This window comes from Tachypleus tridentatus, chromosome 13, assembly GCF_004210375.1.
Source record: "Tachypleus tridentatus isolate NWPU-2018 chromosome 13, ASM421037v1, whole genome shotgun sequence".
Taxonomy (NCBI): Eukaryota; Metazoa; Arthropoda; class Merostomata; order Xiphosura; family Limulidae; genus Tachypleus; species Tachypleus tridentatus.
This window is the reverse complement of record NC_134837.1, coordinates 181,402,901-181,425,431: the sequence shown is the minus strand read 5'-3', so window position 1 is coordinate 181,425,431 and position 22,531 is coordinate 181,402,901. Positions and strand designations below refer to the sequence as shown.

The window sequence follows — 22,531 nt, the reverse complement described above, 5'->3', positions numbered from 1 at the left end:
TGGAGTTGGTAAAACCCAAATTCAGACAATCATTAAAGAGAAAGAAACATTTTGAAAAAGTGGGAAACAGGCGAAAATCCAGAAAAAAAGCAGAACAAGAGAAGATGTCTATACGACGAGTTGGATGAGAAGGTGTGTCAGTGGTTTGTGAATACAAGATCCAGGAATCTACCAATTACCGGGAAACTAATTCAAGAAAAAGCATTAATATTGGCGTCTCAGCTTGGCAATGAAGGCTTCTCTGCTAGCAATGGATGGTTAGATAGATTCGTAAAAAGGCATAATATCAAAGCAGCTATTCTCTGTGGCGAAAGTGCTGAAGTTTCTCAATAAGCAGTTGAAGATTGGACTAATCGTCTCCCATCCATCTGTGAAGGCTATTCCCCTAATGACATATTTAACGCTGATGAGACTGGGATACAATACAGATCACTTCCATTGAAATCAATGGTCAATAAGGGAGAAACGACATCCGATGTAAAAGTTTCGAAAGAAAGAGTTACAGTAATGCTTTGCTGTAGCATGTCGGGAGAGAAAGTTCGGCCACTTGTTATTGGTCATAGTGCTAAGCCGCGTTGCTTTCGTAATTCTGATATGAATTCATTGGGTGTAGATTATTATCACAACCGAAAATCCTGGATGACAATTCCCATATTTACTGAATGGGCAAAAAAAGTTAACAACAAAATGAAACTTCAGAAACGCAATGTTCTGCTTTTTATCGACAACTGCACTGCTCATGTTGCAATCCCTCTATCTAATGTAAAAATCGTTTTACTTCCTCCTAATGCAACTTCTAAGCTACAGCCTTGTGACGCCGGAGTTATACAGACCGTCAAACTGCTGTATCGCAAAACATTCTTGAGACAACTTTTGTTTCACATGGATAACGACCAGACGGCTACAGGTCCCGAGTTGTGCAAAAAAATCACTCTTCTGAACGCAATTGTGTGGTTACGCGTCGCTTGGCTTCGAGTTAAGACTTCCACAATTCAAGTGTTTCTTGAAATGCGGCTTTAACTTCTGTTTAGGCGAAGTGTCAAACGAAAGTGAAGACAATGTTTCAGAAAACCAATCTGACCCCGACTTCAGGCCTGTCTTGAATGGTGTAACTCTTGGCGAATATGTCAACTTCGACAACGAAACTCCAGTTTGTGATGATTCAGTTTCTGACAATATTATCGCGTGTCCTGAAGAAATCGAGAGTGATGATGGTGAAGAATGTGACGACACAACTGTAGAGTCTTTCGAGCCAATTGACTGTGCCACTGCAATGTCATATGCAGAAAAACGTTTACAGTTTGGTCTCAAACACGGCAAAATGGACATTGTAGATTGCATGGTAGCAGTGAGCAAAGACATTGAAACTGTACAATTTTCGAAGAAAAAACAAACAAAAATTAGTGATTTCTTTAAGAAAATGTAGTTTCTTATCGTATTTTAAGTCTGTATTTGATCATTTTTGTGCGTGTGTAGCGTTTCTTCTACAGTGATTTCTTTATAAAAATGTATTTTATCATCGCATTTTAAGTCTGCATGAGCATTAGTGATTTAAGAAAATGTCTTTTATGATCGTATTTTAAGTCTGCATGAACATTAGTGATTTCTTTAGTTTACGATCGTATATCCAGTCAGTATTTGAACACTTTGCCTATTATAAAAACGTACATAATTTAAATCTTGGTAACGAATTGGGTATCCACCCCTCACTAACGACTCCCCCTCATTAACGACCTTTTTGTCGAGGCATTTTTGAAGTCGTTAGTGAGGGGCTCCACTGTACTAATAAAAACATTTACTTGTTTTTGTTTATTTTATTTTATTACATTTTTGCCTTTGAAATTATAATATTACAATAAGAACCCACCCCTCCAAAAAACAATTCAAATTCTTATTAATTGATAATGCAATACTAATCAAGGCTTAATTGAGATATTTTTGTTATCTTGTAAAGCTCATGAATCTTTGAAACGTAACGTATTGTGTGACTGAGAATTGTAGGTTATATTTCTATTTAAACGTCACCCAACTGGTAGGTGGCAGCACATTCAGTAACTGGTGGAACTAATGGTAATAATAATGATATTTTATGTTTACCATTCAAATTGTGTTATTCTTTTGTTATTAGGGACTGTGTAACCGACAAAATTACAAATCCGCAAGTAATTCTATTGATAAATAGTTTCATAAAACAACGTCAAAAAAAGAACAAAAAACAAACTCATATGATATGGACGCGATTAGTACGTAATTCTAGTGTTAACTAATATATAATCTTGGTAAGTTTATTGGATATTGGTTCTTGCTTTATGCTGCAAAGTGTGTTTTATTAATAGCATTCTATCAATTATGAGACATTCTGATTTCTAAAGGATTTCTTTTTCTGGTAATTTTTATTTTTGTACTTAAATAGTTGATTTTCTTTCTTTTCATGTATTAAACTGTTTCTCAAGTGTTTCTTAATTAGTACGTGTCCTGTAAGTGACATTTGTTTCAATTTTTTCTTTTGTCTTTATTATTACGACCATACTCGCTCATAATTTTATCTAAACACTTTTTTGAGCTGCTCTTGTTTTCCAAACGCGTAAGAGATGTGAAGCCTTGCACCTGTCCCGTGGTAGGACAACGGTTTGTGTATTTACAATACGTGACTGATTTTATCCAAAGTATTCATCGCCCGTGACACACAAACACTATCCACTCGACCATGAAATGTTTCAGTTTTGATGAGCCCTTCAAAACAGATGTAACGCATTATTCTTTTGGGCAGAGTACACATTGTAACCAAAGAACTGTAAAGGTAGCGAACATTAAACCGAGTCAAAAAGTTTAAGTTTAAAGAAAGAATTACGACAAAAAAAAAAAAAACGAAAAAGTAAGTGAAGGAACATTGGAACTTTATCAGTAATGTATCCATGGTACTGCTCACTCCTTTTACGTAACAGTTTGGTCAAATGCTATTCTGAATGTACTTGTTTATACTAGAAATGCAGAAAGTGGTTAACAGAAGTGGCATTAATTAATTAACGTCCAGGTAATGTGCAGTTGTATAGGTTGTAGATTTAGTGCTAGTTATATATATATATATATATATATACCCCTTTTTCTCTCTGTCAAGTAAATCGTTTGAAAAGTATATCACGCAATTTCGTAGTGTCTAATAAAACCCATCTCGCTCCCTAATCTCCATTTTTCCTGAACATCCCTAATAGAAGGATAATGTGCAACCAAACGTGATGGATCATTCTGTCGTGGGCCCAGAATGGCCAGGTGATTAAGGCACTCGACTCGTAATCTGAGAGTCGCGGGTTTGAATCACTGTCACACCAAACAAAACATGCTCGCTCTTTCAACTATTAGTTGGTGAAAGAGTGAGTAGCCCATGATTTGGCGGTGCGTGATGATGACTAGCTGCCTTCCCTCTAGCCTTACACTGCTAAATTAGGAACGGCCAGCGCAGATAGCCCTCGAGTAGCTTTGCGCGAAATTCAAAACAACCCAAACCTTCCGTCATGTTTTAGTTATGTAGTTTTTGAGACTTAAATATTCACTGCAGGAAAACATTTATTTTAAATTCATTAATGCTGATTAATGTGTCTTTATACTTGTTAAAACACGATATACATCGCTTCGATCACGTTGTACTTGAACTATACATTAAAGAATTTGTTTAGTTACTCGTAACACACCAGATAATGTAACACCTTAATTTATAGAAGTTAAAAGCCAAACAGTTTAGCTTGAGTCTGAGTTTTACCGCGTTTTAGTAAAAACTACAATTCACTTAATTGTGTCAGGCTTCCATAAATTATGTCGTACCTGATGGTTTGGTTAAACCTTTTCTATTCAGCTTTATTTTACCTTATAACTCATATATACATACTTACTTACTGAGAAAGTCAGATTTAGGTGACTGTCGCTATGTAGTCTATATTATTTCTTCTGACGTATAACGAGAAAGCTGTATCTGATGTCCAGAACATCCGTCAAATAGTCAGACGCGTTATATTAATCAGCTATTTCTTATTCTGTCTTGTATGTTTCTATGTATGTGTTTTCTGTTGATTCTTTTATATTCTACTCTTGAATTTATTTAAATATACTATCAATATGTGAAAAATAAGTAAATGTGTGGTGCTATTTTCTCTAGTATTATAATTTGTAGCATCTTTATCTGTGGCATTATGACGTAGTTTACAATGTTTAGAATTATTGATTTCTGAATTTTAATGCATGTGTTAATATAACCACACTAATAAAATAATCGATGAGGCAGTTTGTGCATACGCTTCTGTGAACTGTCACGACTTTGGTATTTACTCTGTTAATTTCGTAATCTGACTACAACAAAGTACGTTATCCATTACTTATTAATTACGTTATAGGGTTTAATGTGCGCGTGGCCTGACATGGCCAAGTGGTTAGGGCGCTCGACTTGTTATTTGAGGGTCGCTGGTTCGAATCCCTGTTGCACCAAACACGCTGTGGGGGCATTGTATGTGACGGTCAATCCTATTGTTCGTTGGTGAAAGAGTGAATGGTGTTGACTAGCTGCCTTTCCTCTAATCATACATTGCAAACTTAGGAAAAGCTAGTGCAGATAGCCCTCGTGGAGTTTTGTGCGAAATAACAAGCAAACAAATAATGTGCGCGTGTGGTTTGTTTTCGCTAGAAGTCACACTGTGGGCTAGCAGAGTTTCTTCCACTGCGGAGAGTCGCACCCCAAATTTTAGCATTTGAAGGCCGTTCACTTACTGCTGACCCACTGATGGACAACAATTACTGTTATTTCTGCTTAATCCGCAGTAAAACCCAAACGAATTATTTGTCGACGATAAAAATTCAAGTTCTATAGTAATAATCACGTGTTTTTATAAAGAGGGTTTCGGGCGTGTCCAAGTGATCGACGTAGGCAGATTGTGGATCGGAGTATTCATGTTCATGTCCCGCTCCGTTGTGGTTTCAAGCTTTGTTTGGTTTGAAGTTTTGCAAAAAGCTACACGAGGGCTATCTGCGCTAGTTGTCTTCAAATGAACAGTGTAAGACTAGAAGGAAGGCAGCTAGTCGTCACCACCCACCGCCAACTCTTGGGCTACTCTTTTACCAACGAATGATGGAATTGACCGTCACATTATAACGCCCCTACGACTGAAAGGACGAGCATGTTTAGTGTGACGGGGATTCGAACCCACGACCCTCGGGTTACGAGTCAAACACCTTAATTACCTGGCCATGCTGGGCCCACAAGTACGGAAGTTGAAGACATGTTCTATAGCAATGTAATGTGATATCCAGAAGTTTCTCTACAGCGAAGGAACGCATTAACTATGGCAAGAAAGATTAATAAAGGTACGTAATTGGAACTTTTATAGGGTTTATATATCAGAAATTATTTGTAGAAACGACTGAGTACGTAAGTCAACCCGTAAACTGTCATATTCACAACCTTGCAAAGAGCAGTCTCAGAAATGTCTTGAAATACCAAATATCTTGGTACAACTGTCTTTGGGTGTTCCAAATACGTGCCAGAAGAGTGATTACCACAAAAAACAAAAAAAAAAACGAAACATTTTCAGTTTGATGTTAGGGGTAAACTCACTTCCCAACTCGGATAACGAGGATGGATATCGAACATCTAGTAAATGTGGCGTCACAAATATTTTCTGGTCAAAGTTTCTGAGAGCACCACCATTGACGACAACTCACGGAGAAAATATATATAACAAATAATAATGATAATATCGAAAAAAGGATGAAATGTGACACCGTCTGTAGAAGTTAACACTATCAAGAAAAACCGACACCATCTACAATTAAGATTTTCTTGAAACCACCGGCCCGACATGGCCAGGTGGTTAAGATAATGGCCGGGCCTAAAGACAGTGACTATGTTTATATGTAACTACAAAACATATACAACTAAAATTGAAGAACATCTTTTCCGGCCAAGTGGTTAAAGCACTCGGCTCGTAATCTAAGGGTTGCGGGTTCGAATCCCCATCACACCAAACATGCTCGTCCTTTCAGCCATGGGGACGTTATATTGTAACGGCCAATCCCACTATTCGTTGGTAAAAGAGTAGTTGGCGGTGAGTAGTGATGACTAGCTGCCTTCCCTCTATTCCTAAACTGCTAAATTAGGGACGGCTAGCGCAAATAACCCTCGTGCAGCTTTGCGCGAAATTCAAGCCAAACGTATCGGAGTCTCGCCAAGACTTGTTAGGCGTGTGTGAAAAGATCATTTTATTCAAAAGCTACTTTGTGCCCCCATTTTGAAATGAAGAAAATACATGCAGCACCATCTATTTGAGGCTACATACATTAGTACCAAATTGGAAGGTATATAATAATGAGCGAAAAAACGCAACTGAACTTCCTGTTATTTAAGAGATATGGGGAAAATAACAACTATCATATATCAAGTTAAATTCACTAACGTTAAAACAAGTTTTAAAATCGCATACCTCGTTAATTTATTATCTTTCTAACTGCACAATACTAACAACCTTGACTTATATAATGCCTGGGATACCTCCTATCGTGATAACACGAATACCTAATAAAAAGCGACCTTTATATCTTGTGTAAATAATAAATTTTTAAACGCACATTATAATTGCAAATGTTTATTTTATTAAGCGCTTTTATATTACATTTGTGTGTCTCAATGAACACATGACGAAATACGAAACGAAATCCACCGTTTTAACGTGCTTATACATGTTTTTAAGCCGGAATGGTCGCATTATGCCTGATGCCAGTACCTGAGGGAGTGACTAGTGAATACAAGGGATCGCACACCTCGAGTGTTTGTTATGAAACAATTAATATGAGATTAATTGAATAACTTTAATATATATGTTTTTAGTTTTAAAATGTTTGTTGTGATTCAACTCCAATTTCAGCAGTACAATTCCCTTATTAAAAGGTCGTATTAATTACGATAAAGTTAAAAAGATACAAGCAAGTGCTAAATAGTTACGTAATCCCTTCTACTTGAACTAGACCTGATATTTCTGAACGTGCGAGCGTATTGGCTCACTGCTCTGTAATCTTAGTTTAACCGGAAATGACTGCCACGAGTTAGTTGGTTACGTCGATTGACTTGGTTATTTCTGACGTCAGATGCTGTGCAAAGGAGAAAGAAACGAATTTAAAGGTTTTGTATACACGTGTTAAACATCCAAAGTAAAGTGTAGTTGAGAAGCTTCTTCAGGAACGGAGAAACGTTTATTTTGATATGTTTTGAAACACAGAAGAGGTCGCGCTTACACACACACACACACACACACACACACACACACACGTAGATGTAATGAAGAAAACACAATAAAGTCCTTAACGTGTAATCTTGAAACTGATACCTGACTCACCTTGTAGATTACCTGCAGGTGTAGGATATAGTAGACAGAAAACGTGATATTTGAAGAGAGAATAGATATTTCAACAGGCTTACGCTGCTGTCCGTGATTGAAATGTGTCAAGGTAAAACTTCCTTTATTTAAATGAGCTAAGGATTTAAAACGCTAAAATTAGAGGTTCGATTCCCCTCTGTGGACGCAGCATATATCCCGATGTGACTTTGCTATAATGAAAACACAAACGCAAACTTCGATGAGTACATCTTAATACTCGTGTATTGTTGTATTGTTGATAAATGTTTCCGTTGGAACTGGAATTAAAGTGATAATAAAAATTAAGTTATGCGTATCAAATTTAAAACTTCCTACCTCGAGGTAGGAAATATGCTTTTAAAATAAGTGTATAAATAAACTTTAAACTGTCAAAGTTTTTCCGATCAGAATTTTAATAATCATGTCTGTTTCTTTTAGAGCAGAAAGACACATTTAGTTGTCAGCGCTTTATCTATTGTGAGGAATAAAACACCGGCTTTTAGCGTTGTAAGCTCGTAAGGTTATCGCTGACCCACCAGTGAACAATAAATCTGTGAATTTTTTCTTTATCATTGTTTGACGAAACACTGTTCCGACTCGACTGATTCTCTCTGTTAAAATAGAACTATAAAAACACTGTAACCCTTGAGTCATTGAAAGGTGAACCTTTCTCCTTCAGGGGCAAACATTAAACCTTTTCCTCTTTAAATGTGTTTAATCCTAGCTTAATGTGAAAGTTCCTTTTTACCTGCTAACTTGAATTTACGTTTGCTTCAGATTGGAAAGAATTGATTAGAATTTTAGAAACCTACGAACAAAAACAATTCCTTACATACGAGCTAGCACGTCACATAACTTGGTATAAGTCAAAGCCAAGACCACAACGATTTGCAAATTAACTGTTATTTTCAGAATTTTAAAATTATTTTCGTGTTTTGATTTCTGTTCCTGACACTGGTGTACTAGCAAGTTATTTATGTAAAGCACACACGATCAATTTTAAGTCAATCCCACCCTTCAATGTTTTATTAAAGTAGTTAGGAGTTTTATTTCTGTGATAAAACCATTATAAGACACTTAATAGTAAAGCTGTACAGTCTCGTCAAATCTTAATCGATATGGCCTGTGTCTCGATAAATCTCGTGCGTCAGGATAGCTGATAAAACTTATTATAGGAGTATATTTATTTAAGGGCTAACGATTTACTTTATAAATAACGTACTTACTAGTAAGCACTTTAAACACGCTGTAAGTTAAAGTATATATGAATTTATTTAGGCAGTTAGCTACCCGGAAAAAAATGGTTAGGAGCATTCGAATCACAATCTGTGGGTCGCGGGTTCGAATTCCATCATCACTCTTTCAGCCATGAGAGGGGGGGCGTTATAACAGCAGTTAATCCCACTTTTCGTTGGCAGCTCAAGAGTCGAGAAAGTGGTTGGTGTTGACTAGTTCCCTTTCTTCAAATCTTTAACTTCAAAAGTGGAAACTATTGGCGCAGATAGCCCTCAAATAGTTATGCGCGAAATTCAACAAATAATATCCCAAAAGAAAGATACTTAAAAAACCAAAAACTATAATATCTGGGAGTCATTTCAAAATGCCACAAGAGTTCAGGTGGTTAACGTATTAGAAAGATAACTGTAATAGCTGACGACGTAATTACCTGAAATTGCCTAAGTGACGACAGTTACAAGGAAGAACTGATTATAAGTCACATACACGTATACTTTTTTGCGTCTAAGTTTTATACATCAGTATTTCTCAACTTTACCTTCTGATGTGCTTTGTTACCTCCAATTTTTGTAAGATGCCTGAAAAACTTTCTACAACGATGAAATAATTAGACATCTAACAGTAAACTTGTAACATTTTCCTGGTTTTTTTTTTTTTTCTCTCTCAAAACCAGAAGAGTTTGAAAGCTGTATCAAATTGCTATAAGGAAATCTTAGCGTCAGAATTTTTGTAACTTGTAATAACTGTATCAGTAGTTCAACAAAATGTTTTAGTTTTTGTTATGTGTAGCTAAGTGATTTTGGTCCTCACGAAGCCTAACTCCAATAATTTTTCGCCTTCTATCTCGTTACGTGGACTTGCATGCACCTGATGAGAAAACGCATCAACCGCCCTCTGTAGAAAGTGACAAAAAACAATAATAAAACTGTAGATTTTACGTAATCAGTAATCCAATATGTATTTCCATTATTGAAATTTCATAATGAATGTTGACAAATCTACTTTATAGAGAGAATATACGGGTTTAATTTTTAAATATTAGCTAATAATAATTATCAAATCTGTGTACGACAACAAAGGTTCTTTCGCGCTGTTGCCAACACGAGATATATAGGAAGTCGAAAATATACGCTCTTTTCACTGCTGCTTATTCCTGTTTGGCGCGTTTTTACACTGTGTGTATTTAAGCATAATAATGTAGATAAACTGAGTATAACTTGTATTATTTAGTCTACAGCAAGCCTTATCAAAAGAGGACTATTTCTACCGGCTGAGAGAGAACAAAGACCGCACGTTGCAGGTTAAGTTAACAAATGGTAGTAATTCGATAAGGCTGTTAGGATTTTTTTTCTAGCTTTCAACTAATTATTATTATATTTGCGAATGGTAAATGTTGTCCATTCTGCGTAAAACCTGCTTATTAGCTACACTTTTACCAACGAATAATGGGATTTACCATAACATTATAACTTTCCCACGGCTGAAAGGCCGAGTAAGTTTGGTGTGACGGTGATTCGAACCCGCGACTTTCAGTTAGTGCACTAACTACTTCGCCATTAACTCACTTTACATACAAGTTACCTAACGGGCCACTCCGATCCAGAAAAAAAAGTACCCTCGTACTAATATATTAATGTTAGAAGAAACAAATGGTGAAGTTCTTTCATTAAACAAATTAATTATATTTAATAAACAGGTTTTCTAGATTATTCTAATGCGTTTATAGACTTAAACAGTATTCCTGCTGTTAATAGGGGCATTAAAATGAATACAGAAAGTGCTGTACGAGAGAAGGGTTTTAAGACTCAAGATAAGTTAGGAAGTTTCACTACCGGCCCCCAGTGGTGGCCCGGCATGGCCAGGTGGTTAAGGCACTGGACTCATTATTCGAGGGTCACGGGTTCGAATCCCCGTCGCACCAAACATGCTTGCCCTTTCAGCCGTGGGGGCGTTATAGTGTGATGGTCAACCCCACTATTCATTGGCAAAAGAGTAGCCCAAGAGTTGGCGGAGGGTGGTGATAACTGCTTTCCTTTTAGTCTTACACTGATAAATTAGGGTCGGCTAGCGCAGATAACCCTCGAGTAGTTCTGCGCGAAATTCAAAACAAACTAAACCAAACCCAAAGTGAGGAGCAAGCTTTCTGCGAACCTTGTACATAATAATTGATTTAAGGCCAATAATTAAGTAACAGTATGAGTCCTAGCAAGTACACCGTTGTGTGGATAACACTATGTAACACAGCTTTTGTTACAGGATAGTATGTGTTATTTCTTAATTGCTTATGTTGTAAAAGTACAGAAAATGATCATTATTCCCTTCAAACTTTGCTTTTGTGACCTGGATAATGAAATTTAGAAATTAACCTATTTTCTATGACAAATCTACACATTTTCATTTACATTAGGTCTGAATAAAGCAACATATGAATCAAGATTTACATGTGTTTATACTAAATTTATACAAAAAATGAACAAAAATGTTTAGAAGTGAGTAGTTTTCGAGATTTACGACTGTAATGTAAATCACTTTCACGTATCAGCCCCCAAATGTAGTTTCCCATCATGTTTTCGTTGTACGTTCCCAGGCACAAAAGTAAAGTTTGAAGAGAAAAGATAGGTCTTTTCCATTTACTTTAGGCATAAGCAGTTGGGAAATAACACTTTCTGCACGTAAGCAAGGAAAAGTAAAAAATTTTCTTACATACTGTAATATATCGAATCCCCGTGATTGGAACCACATGCTCGGCTAATGCGATATATCACAGTCGTAACAAGACATGAATCGAGAGTTGCGTATATACATTAAAAAAAGTTGTTGATTGACAGGTTAAAACCGAAGCTAAACCTAAGATAAATACTAATCTTACTATAATGGGCGTAGCGTGCATACCAGTATCTATCTGTGTATGTAACCAAAACTGCGCTACCTATTGAATGAGATCACAAACAAATTCGTATAAAATTTTTCACTAGGTATTCGATATTCAGACAATTAGGAAAAATAACTGTAGTATGAGCAACAACCATTTATTTAAATAAACTTACAACAAGAACGAAACTTTCACTAGGACTGATTTGATTGTATATTTGATTATATCGATATTAATGGCATTTTTAAATGTTACTGATAAACTAGAGTTCTTAAAAATATTTTTTTCGATAAATTGTATCACTTTTAATATATAAAAGCACTACAGTTTATATTAGTACATGAATAATTTTGATGCAATGATCTGTGTGTGACTGTCAGAACACTTTTCCAGTGCAGTGCTTGTCAAATTATGTTTTAGAAAATGTTCACTTACTCGAAATCTGTTTAATTAAATTATAAAAACTACGATTAGACAAACAGATGCATAAATCAAAGGTATTGTATGGGTGTTAGCTTCTTAAACTTAATTTATGACTAGCCTCGACGAAATCAGGCTTGTGCCCTCAAGGCCCCGACAGAGTAACATAAAAGGTTGAAGTTCAGATCCAAGTCCTATATATCACTCCGCGCATCCCGTAATATGTGTTACCCGTACATTGAATGGTTATGTCAGCTGGGTTATAATGCGTACAACGATTACAATATATTGAAGTACAGTTTGAGTGTTTTCGTTGTTCACGATGCGCCTTTGTTATAAGGCGTGACGTGTTAAACCGTGTTTGGTTGATTTTTAGAAGAACTTTCCAAGTAATTCCTACTATTTCAGTTCTCTAGTCAGCACGTGCATGTCATGGTTAACGTCCAGCATAAAATTTGAAATATCCAAAATTTAAAATGGCGCAGAACGCGTCACAATCATTGTTCAAATTACATCTTTGCCCTCCAGTTATTAAAAAAACAACTATACTCCTTTTCACGAGATCTATGTTAACAGCATGCCAAGTTTTGATTTGAACTATGAACCGTCTGTTCTTACCCATTGTGTTTGTTTTTATTGTTTTACAATGGTTTGTTATGATGCGTGGCTTTCGCTTGTTGTGTTACCGACAAATCACGTGGTACAGTTTGCTCCTTCCCCCTTTGCTGATCAGATGTTTAGGCCTCTCGATTCTCAATCTGAGGGTCGTGAGTTCGAATCTCCGTCCCACTGATCGTGCTCGCCCTTTCAGCCGTGGTGGCGTTATAATAATACGATCAATTCCAAATGATAAGAGTAGCCCAAGGGTTGGCGGTTGGTGGTGATGACTAGCTGCTGAATTAAAGAACGGACAACGCAGAAGTAACATTTTTTGTTTGAGTAGGTTTAAAACAAACGCGCTGTGTGCTTCATTATTTTCAGCTAAGTATTATTAAAAATTGTTTATCTGTGGTTTTAAAGCGGGATGCAATTAATACCAGATCATTCAGTAAATGTAAAATTTGCGTTATCATAATTGAAAATGTTTCGGAGCTGTTACATTATCGCATCATACGGAGAAAAAACAATCTGCTATTCTGTTCTCCTACTTATAACATTAAACTTTTGAGTTCGATCCTGCGATGGCACAACACAGATAAACTTACTGTACAAATAAATTAACCAAACCTGAATACAATAGATTCGCTGCATTTCATGTAACAGGAACAACAGTTGAGGTCGCTTATTTTATATTTCACCACTAAGAAAAATGTTATTCAAATTACCAGGTGGTAAGTGCGCTCGACTTGAAATCTGAGGGTCGCAGGTTCGAATTCTTCTCCCACTAAACATGCTCGCTTTTCCAGCTGTGAGGGCGTTATATGTGACGGTCAATCCCACTATTCGTTGGTAAAAGAGTAGCCCAAAAGTTGGCGGTGGGTGGTGATGACTAGTTACCTTCCCTCTAGTCTTACACTGCTAAATTAGGGACGGCTAGCACAGGTATAGCCCTCGTGTAGCTTTGCGCGAAATTTAAAAAAACAAACAAACAGTTTGAAAGGTTTGTTCCCTGATGACGTTAGATATTTAATTACAAATTTAATCTAAACACCCAATGATGATCTATGAAACTGAATTGTTTCGTATATGCAGCGTGGTTGTTTGGAAGTAAAGGAATATTCAAACATTAATCATTTTGTTTAACGTTGAACTGCGATATTTTTAATCCAACTATTTTTGTTGGGTTTTTTTTTTTCAAAAATTAGTTTCTATACTCCTTATATTCTTTATCTTAAAACATTAGTTGTAATATAATACGTACTTCAAATGTAGTCATGCACAATCAAATATTTTCATTCTATTTACAGATACGCCCTCTAGTGGTACAGCAGTATATTTGCGGAATCGCACCGCTAAAATCCGGGTTTTGATACCCGTGGTGGGCAAACCACATTAGCCCATTGTTTAACTCTTTCCTTAATTCCAGACAAACAGTAGAAACTATTTATTAATAAAGGTTTATAATATTGAATCTCTGTTATATATTTATTGTCTGTTGAAGTTTGCGCGAAACCATTCGAGGTCTATCTCTGTGCTATCCGACCCTAATTTAAACCCGATAGATTAAATGGAAGACAGCTAGTCAATACCGCTCATTGTTAACTCGTAAGGTACTCTTTTTACCAACGAATAGTGCAATTGATCGTAACATTATAACGCCTCTACATAGGGAGAGGCGAGCAGGTTTTCTGGGACTGGAACTCGAACCCGCGACCTTCAGGTTACGAGTCAGTCTCTCTAACCACCAGGCTATGCCGAACTTATTACGAAAGTATTATTAAAGTAGAAAGTCGCAAACCGCAAGGTAGTTATAAAGTAAAGTCTGAAGCCACGAGGTTCTTTATGTAAAGAGAAATCGTAATGATAAGGGTACTTATGAAACAAGGTCGCAAAGAACAAAGGTGTTTATAAAAGCCAAGAGTGGTGCTTGTAAAGGAAAGTTGCAAATACTAAGGGTATTTATAAAGGAAAAACACAAACCACAAGTTTATTTATAAAGCAAAGTTTCATGCCACAGGAACATATATGAAAGAAAGTCTAATAGTGGATCGACCTGAACATTATAACGCCTCATGATTAAGAAGGCGAACATCTTGATGACAGGCTGGGATCTTTAGTTGAGAATTGTAATTTGAGGAACTAACCACAAACTTATGTCAGCCTCTCGTGTGGTGCAGTACATTCTAAAGACTACATACAATAGATTAGTCATGTAAATAAATTACAAGTGACATAAACAACTTTGGCATTCAAATGGTTCTAACTTTACCAAATTTCATTGATAAATATTAGTCTAGAGGATGGTGGTAGTGGTGTTGACTGGGTGCATTCCCCTAGTTTATCTCTTCAAAATTAGGAACAACTTGCTTGAAATTCAGTAAACAAAACCGATTAGGTTACTAGCTGTCTTTTTTTTTTTTTTTACTAGAATGAACATTATTTCACATAAATCCTTGTCACGATTCCTATCTAAGAATTTTTAAATAAGCTAGCATTCAGTTTATGCGAAAATAATGTGAACAAAAAAAGCATGTTATGTTTGTTTTTGAATTTCGCGAAAAGCTATTCGAGGGCTATCTGCGCTAGTCGTCCCTAATTTGGCAGTGTAAGACTAGAGGGAACGCAGCTAGTCATCACCACCCACCGTTAACTCTTGGGCTACTCTTTTACCAATGAATAGTGGGATTGGTCGTCACATTATAATGCCCCGCGGCTGAAGGTACGAGCATGTTTGGTGCGACATGGATTCGAACCCGCGACCCTCAGATTACAAGTCGAACGTCTTAACGCACCTGGCTATGCCGGGCCAGTATGTTATGAGTTATGATGCATGATTGGAAATATTATATAGTTAAGAAACTGCTTTTAAATAGTATATATGGAAATATGAATTCTTGATGGCGTGACACCACGTGAAACATAAATGCATCTCGGAACGGTTGTTATGGACATTAACAGTTTTAGTAATAAAGCAGAAAACAACGTTTCGACCTTCCTATGTTATTTTCTGAAGATGACCTACGAAGGTCGAAACGTTGTTCTCCGCTTTATTAGTATAAGTATTAATTCACATACCCGCCGTTCTGAGATACAAATATGAATCCTAGTTTAATTTTTTATATATTTTTTTGTGTGAGTAAGTGAAAACGTATCGCATTTTCTTTTGACAAAAAACAATCAGTGTGTGGTGGAATAGGTTTTGTATGTATACCTGCAACAGCTGATGTAGATCGAAGTTGTCCCCCTGGCGGACCTCATCTGGTCTGCAAGACAGTTTGCACAAAAGAACCAATCAAATAGTACAAATAAGTAAATAAAAATCTAAAAAAATAGTCAGTCAAAACTTGAAGTTAAATCGTGATCCATTCAATTTCTTAAATTGGTAGTATATATGTAGATATTTCCAACCAACAACAACAAAAAGTAATATTCATTTATTAGAGACCTGATGGCTAGAGCACTCGATTCGCAATCTAAGGATCACGTGTTCGAATCCAAACCAACGAACATACTTGCTCGTATAGCCTTAGGGCATTATAATATAATAGTCAATCCACTGATAGTTTTAGATGGGTGTTGTTTAATAGCCGCCTTTCTTCTAGTCTATCATTTCAAAATTAAGGACGACTAGCGCAGATAGCTGTAGAGTAGTTTTGCGCGATACTGAAAATAAACAAACCTTTCACGAAAACCAAATAGAGACACGTTTGTTTTACGACTACTATAAACTCGGATGAGTATCTAATTTAGGCCTAGCATGGCCAGGTGGTTAAGTCACTCGACATGCAACCTGAGGGTCGCAGGTTTGAGTTCCCGTTACACCAAACATGCTCGTTCTTCCAGCCGTGGGGGCATTATAATGTTACGGTCAATCTCACTATTCGTTGGTAAAAAAGTAGCCCAAGAGTTGGCGGTGAGTAGTGATGTCTAGCTGCCTACCTTCGAGTATTACACTGCTAAATTGGGAACGGCTAGCGCAGATAGCTCTCACAATATCTAATTCATAAAAGGTACATGCATTGATTACTTGAATTCGCTATGTATAACATCTTTATTTAAGGATTTTGGTTTGAAAATGATATATAAAAAAGATTATGTTGCTAAGTCTATGTGGTGCCACCTATTAATCACAACGTTTATAACATCTGAGTTGTTAAAAGTGCTCTAGTTTTGCCTTATCAGAACTGTAATATTAGTGGTATCGTAATTTCCTCAACAGATGATATTATTTCATTGACGTCATTCAGCTTTGTCGTAGTAAAATGTAACTTTGTTCAAGTAGCATGTTACATTGTTTATCAACCTGTTCATAATATATATTTTGATCAACGAGATACAGATGCTGTGTTGTAAATAATTAACCTTAACGTGTTGTTTTTTCCGATGTAACAATCGCTTTGTCATAAAATTTAACAAGCCTGTATACTGTAACTTGTATGTATTAAAACAGTATGTACTCAAATGTTTCAGTGTAAAAATAACAACAAACAAGGAACGAGGCTGTCTTCCAATTTTATCGTATTTATTGTTTGTTTGTTTTTATTCTAGAGGTCACTACTCTTGGCTACATTTAGAGAAACGAGTACTGGAGCATGAGTTGCCTAAAAAGTCGCACCATGAACCAGTAGTTTTTTATTTCCTTGTAAAGTAAGTACATTGAAACTATAAATATAATATATCGTAATAAAAGTGGCTCTTGTTATGGGCGTGATGGATAACATATCTAATACGGTTTGAAATCTTTCACCACAATGTTGATTATTTTTATCGTCTGTAAATTACTTCCTGGTTATCTTATATCTTTATAGCGTTTATTCTTACTTTATCTGTAAGATCTCTAATCCAACGTATAATAACCGTCAAATATCTGGAGATATATCAAATATAGGAGAACTTGTGATTCTCTGAATATCATTTATTTATAATGCTCGCTGTAAGTTCAATTCGTCAACAATTGCAAAATGTGTGAAATGTTAATTAAAATTTAATTCCAACTTAAATTTTATTATCAAGACCGAGTCCTAATTGTGTTAATTAATGTATAACGTAATGAGACAAAAAAAAGGATAACATTATGCTTTATTTTCTGACAGGTACTTCGTAGAAAGTATCACTCTGTTACGTGATACTGCAACAGTTGAAGCCTTTTACCTACAAGCCAAGTCGCTTGTTTTTAAGGTAGGTTCACTTCCCAGTGCACACATGTGTACAAGGTTTTGCTGTATGTTTTTCTTGAAGCTTTTTTATTCACTCGCTAAGCTTTTCACAATAAAACATAAAAGCTGTGACATCTGTGATGTTTTTTTTCCAAAATCAATTTACTTTTTTCTTTTGTTAGCAAGCAAGCATAAAGGTAGTAACGTTATATTTTTATCAGACAGAACGATAGTTCTGTAGCGAAAATAAAAAAAAGGAAAATAGAAGAAACAAAACTACTTAAGTGTTTTCGTTGTTTACACAGTTTTTGTCATTAGACAAAATAAAATATGTTCGTTTATTACTGTTTTCTGGAATTAAAAATTACACGTTTGGTTTTATCCTTAGTTCACACACTTCTGGAATATCTTAGCCTACTTTTTATCCTGGGTCTGCTAGAAGTTTCCAGAAAATTTCTAACTTCATTACCCCTAATCCATGTCCGGCAACAAAAAATATATTTATAAAAATAGTGGGGTTATTAATTTCATTAATGATGCGAGTGTGAAGATGAAAGTTCTATGTGCACACTTTACAAAGTTTGATTGTCAGATAATTTAGTGTCTGCTTTAACATAACTTGTATTTCGTCACTATTTTCCACTGAGGAAAGCAACTCCAAAAGTAGCATGCTAAATGCAAAAGCGAACGTTGGAGTGTGAGTGACTGCAGCTCCACCTAGCAGCCACTGCTAGCAGATCCGTTCCTTATCTCTTGCAAGTTTTATGATACATACTAATCCAAGCATTAACGACATGAAACAGTGAATTTAGTGTACACCTGTTAATCTGAAACAGTTTTTCTACTTCAGTTTAGTTGTAAATAAATAATATTCAAACCTGAAAATGACCTAAAAAGGTCAATACTTTATTCTGTACTTTAATTAAAGGTTTAATACCCACACCAGCCATCATTTAGACTTCATTGTTCAAAATATGCCACATCAGCGATGAATGAAGAAAACGTCGATTAATTAAAAAAACGAAAAATATCTTCTTCCCATTCATTCATTCAGTCACGTGTTTTCAGAGTTAACTTTTCATTGGCCAGATCAGAATGAAAATTATCATCTGGGTCTTTTCCATACGTTGGCATCCTTAAAGGTAACAATTTCAAATCCAGTTTGTCATAATTGATCATATGTGGAACGTTTTGATTTGCATATTGTTTTTCTGTTCGAGTTGCTTCCATTTGAAGCTATAGTTAATAACAATGTTACTCTCTTTCAAAAAAAAATTGAAATCTATCCAAAGATGCTTGAGCAAAAACAAAAGTCAAAATTCTACCTTGGTTCCAACACTATGTGATATCAACACAGCAGAATAAATCAACTTGACAACACTTACATGGCATCATTTTATCATGTGCCAGAAAACTGAGTGGATTCTAATTCTTTCGAGAATCATCGCTGGATTACCATGAACAATCGGTTTAACAATATTTGATAAAATGATGCAAGGCGAGTTTAACCAACTTAATTTTTTATTTAGTTATGAGATATCACCTATTAATGGAGCTAAGGTAGAATTTTGACTTTTTTTTTTTATCCTCTCAGGCGTCTTTGGACAAATTAACATATCAGAAAATAGAAACATAAAACTAATTTGGATGATTTATTTCGTACAGGTAACATGTTTGGTGTTTTCATAGCGTAAATAGAGTACGTTATTTAGGTAAACTGTATAGTGATTTTAGTGTTAACTTGTTATACTTTGTTATAACTTTGACTAATAACTTTGTTATACTTTGTTGTTATAAGAAAGAGGCCATATTGAGTGACGTATCATAGCTGGTAAATCTTTAGCTGACACCCTGACCGTGAGTCTGCACTGTTCGTGTTTATTTTTCTTGTAAATTACTTATGATGTCTATTTTAACTGGATTCCAAACCAGCGATATAGTTAATGTTTTATGTGGGCAGTTTACATAACAGGTAATATCATTTTGTGTTTTTCACGAAACATGACTGGAACGTTATTCGTTAGGATTACCGGAAATTTTGTTTGTTCTTATTATGCTGATGCTGGAAAACAGATCTGTCTTCATACTGATTTATCCAGTTACGGTAAATAATCGTGGAGATAAATTTAATATATCATACTGTAAAGAACGAAGCATGTATGCGTGTCTACCTATCAATGTACGAGACCAAAATAATGGCGCCATCTGTTGACTAGCGCTACAAATAATCTATATAAAATTCACACTTCGAGAATTCAAGATTCAGACAGTTAGAAAATTAACTACGGTATGTGCAACAACTATTTCTTTATCACAGAAAAATGTAAAATAAAAAACTCTTCTCACCACAAGAGAACGAGGAACAACTTTCACTAGGACTGTACGTGATGGTTTGTTTAAGATGGAATTTGTAAATATGGTACTAAAAAATTAAGAGTTCCTAAAATGTTTTTTTTCAATTAACGGTACCACTTGTAATAAATAAAAACACTACAGTTTATATCAGCACAATCCAAACATTTTTCCTTGCAGCACCTCCCAGAATAATCTTTTTAAAAAACATTCGCTTTCTCTAAATTTTTTTTCAGTGAGGTGTGAATGGCATAATCAGTAATTAAAGGTGGCGTTTCTGCTAGTGTCTGTAATCACTTGCCCCATGGTAGAAAGTGTTCCTGAAGTTAATTCTGTTACTCTACACTGCTCATGCGTGGAAACAACGTATCATTTTTTACAAAGATTATTTTCCTACAAACCACCATATAAAATAAATTTGTTTAATTGCAACCTCAGTAATTTGTGCGAAACTGAAATTTTGATAAATAGAAACTCTGAAAAAATGTGAAATGAAATTAAAAACTGTTCACACCCAAACGTTGCCACTCGTACAAAGAAAAATGCGTAATAATAGGTCAACCAAACTGTATATGCTTTATCCAGTGTCGACGGTTCCTTTCGTACAATACCAACACTCGTAATGCTGGCTGTGATACGACAGACGTTATAGTGGTTTGCATAGAATATAAGAAGCTTTAAATATGATTTAAAAAATAGTGAAATGAACTGAATGTGATCTTCAGCTTTCAATCTAAGGTAAAACCATAAACAACAATCGCTATCATCTGTGAATCGTTGTTAGTTTAACTGGTAGTGGCAGTATTTCTTCTTCAGCTAATTGGGGGTTTAACCATAACAGGTGCTCCTCGTTACATCAAACTTGCCTGCCCTTTCAGCCGTGAGGGCGTTATAATATGACTGTTAACCCCACTATTCGTTAGTAAACGAGTAGTATAGGAATTGGCGGTGAGTGATGATGACTAGTTGTCTTTCCTCTAGTCTTACACTGCTAAATTAGGGACGGCTAGCGCATATAACCCTCATGTAACTTTGTGCGAAATTCAAAACAAACAAACCAATAAATTACGTAAATTATTTACATCATCACGAGGAAATCATATTTTCATTTACTTTATTGTTGCTATAGATACATCTGACAGATAAATTGTCTTGCAAGTTTTTCTTGTTCAGATGTTTATCGTAAGATTATTAGCGAATGCCATGCACGTTTGCCCTTCAAATAAATGTTTCAGTACTTGTGAGTAGAATATGGGTTGTTAAACAGCACCCGCCATTCGCATTCATCGTTCTTTGTTTTGGCGCGTATCCAGGTATATAAGTTTACGACTTGCAACACTAAAATCCGGAATTCGATACCTCTCAGTGTGTTCAGAAGATAGCTCAATGTGACTTTGCTATAAAACGAACTTAGTGCGTGAAAATCCACGAGCTCAGTGACGTATGCAGTAATTCTGATAACGTGTGCCTGAAGGTTCTATAACAACATGTTAGGTCATTTAAAGTCGTGATAATTCCTCTAATTATTAAAAAACAATTTATTTATTGACTGACGGTTTTCAAGGGTTTAGAATAATAAACACATATTAAAAAAAGTTGTAAATTACTGACGGAAATGAAAATCGAAACACTCATTTGTTTTGAAAGAAGCTCATGATAGACCAAGGGATTATTCTAAAAACAGATTTTTCAGGTCAAATTACTGCTTTCTTATATACCTGCAACCCTTAACACCGGTACAGTTTGAACAGAGCTCAATGGTAAAACTCTCAACTGTTTTTTCTTCTCCAACTCATTCTGTTGTAAAAGTACACGCATGGATTAAATGTTACGTATCTTAAGCCTCACTGGTTCTTAAGCCTAATATTCATTACCACATTGATAGTATTAAACTTTTTAATCTGTGATGCTGTGTGGTAAATTAAATCAAATGTACAGCCTTTGGTTAATTTAACCACATAAGTGGAGTTGGTGACTTTTGTTTGTACGGTGGATACTGTGTAATATTTTTATTATTTGCCAGATTTTACGTTCTTCGCCCAAAATTTATAATCGCGTGTACCATTCGCAAAACCTTTTCCACAAAATCTACATTTATTGTTTTATACAGGAAACGGACAAAGAACAGTGCCCCCCCCCGAAAAATGTTGTAAATCTGTTCTGTTTTATAAGATAACAAAAAAAATATAAAAGAATATATTTTCAGTACTCACTCGACGAAATCTGTTCAGATATGATCTCAAATCCTAACTTTAAATAACACTGGTTTTAGTAAATACCTGAAGTTTCCTTGATTTTAGTTACATTTTCTCATAACAAGTGTTGTGCACCTGCTGTAGTTTCTTTATTTTGTAAAGATATTTTTCCACAGTTAAAACGTGATTCTTAAAGCTCACCGTAAACGACGTTGATGTCAATACCACGAGCACGAGGTTTAAATTTGGATATCCAGCTTAACATGATGAAACTGCGCGAGCTTATTGGGTATCTCACCTGCAGTT

The 22,531-nt window shown here is 35.6% G+C and overlaps 1 pseudogene across 1 annotated transcript in view; it reads left to right on the top strand.

Annotated features, from left to right (window-relative positions):
• The window catches only part of LOC143236393 (uncharacterized), a 153,558-nt pseudogene that overhangs the window by 73,237 nt on the left and 57,790 nt on the right, over nucleotides 1–22,531 (top strand). The window contains exons 4-5 of the transcript XR_013019546.1: nucleotides 17,071–17,169; nucleotides 17,616–17,700. The product of XR_013019546.1 is annotated as an uncharacterized LOC143236393 (transcript). The remainder of the gene's footprint in view (nucleotides 1–17,070; nucleotides 17,170–17,615; nucleotides 17,701–22,531) is intronic.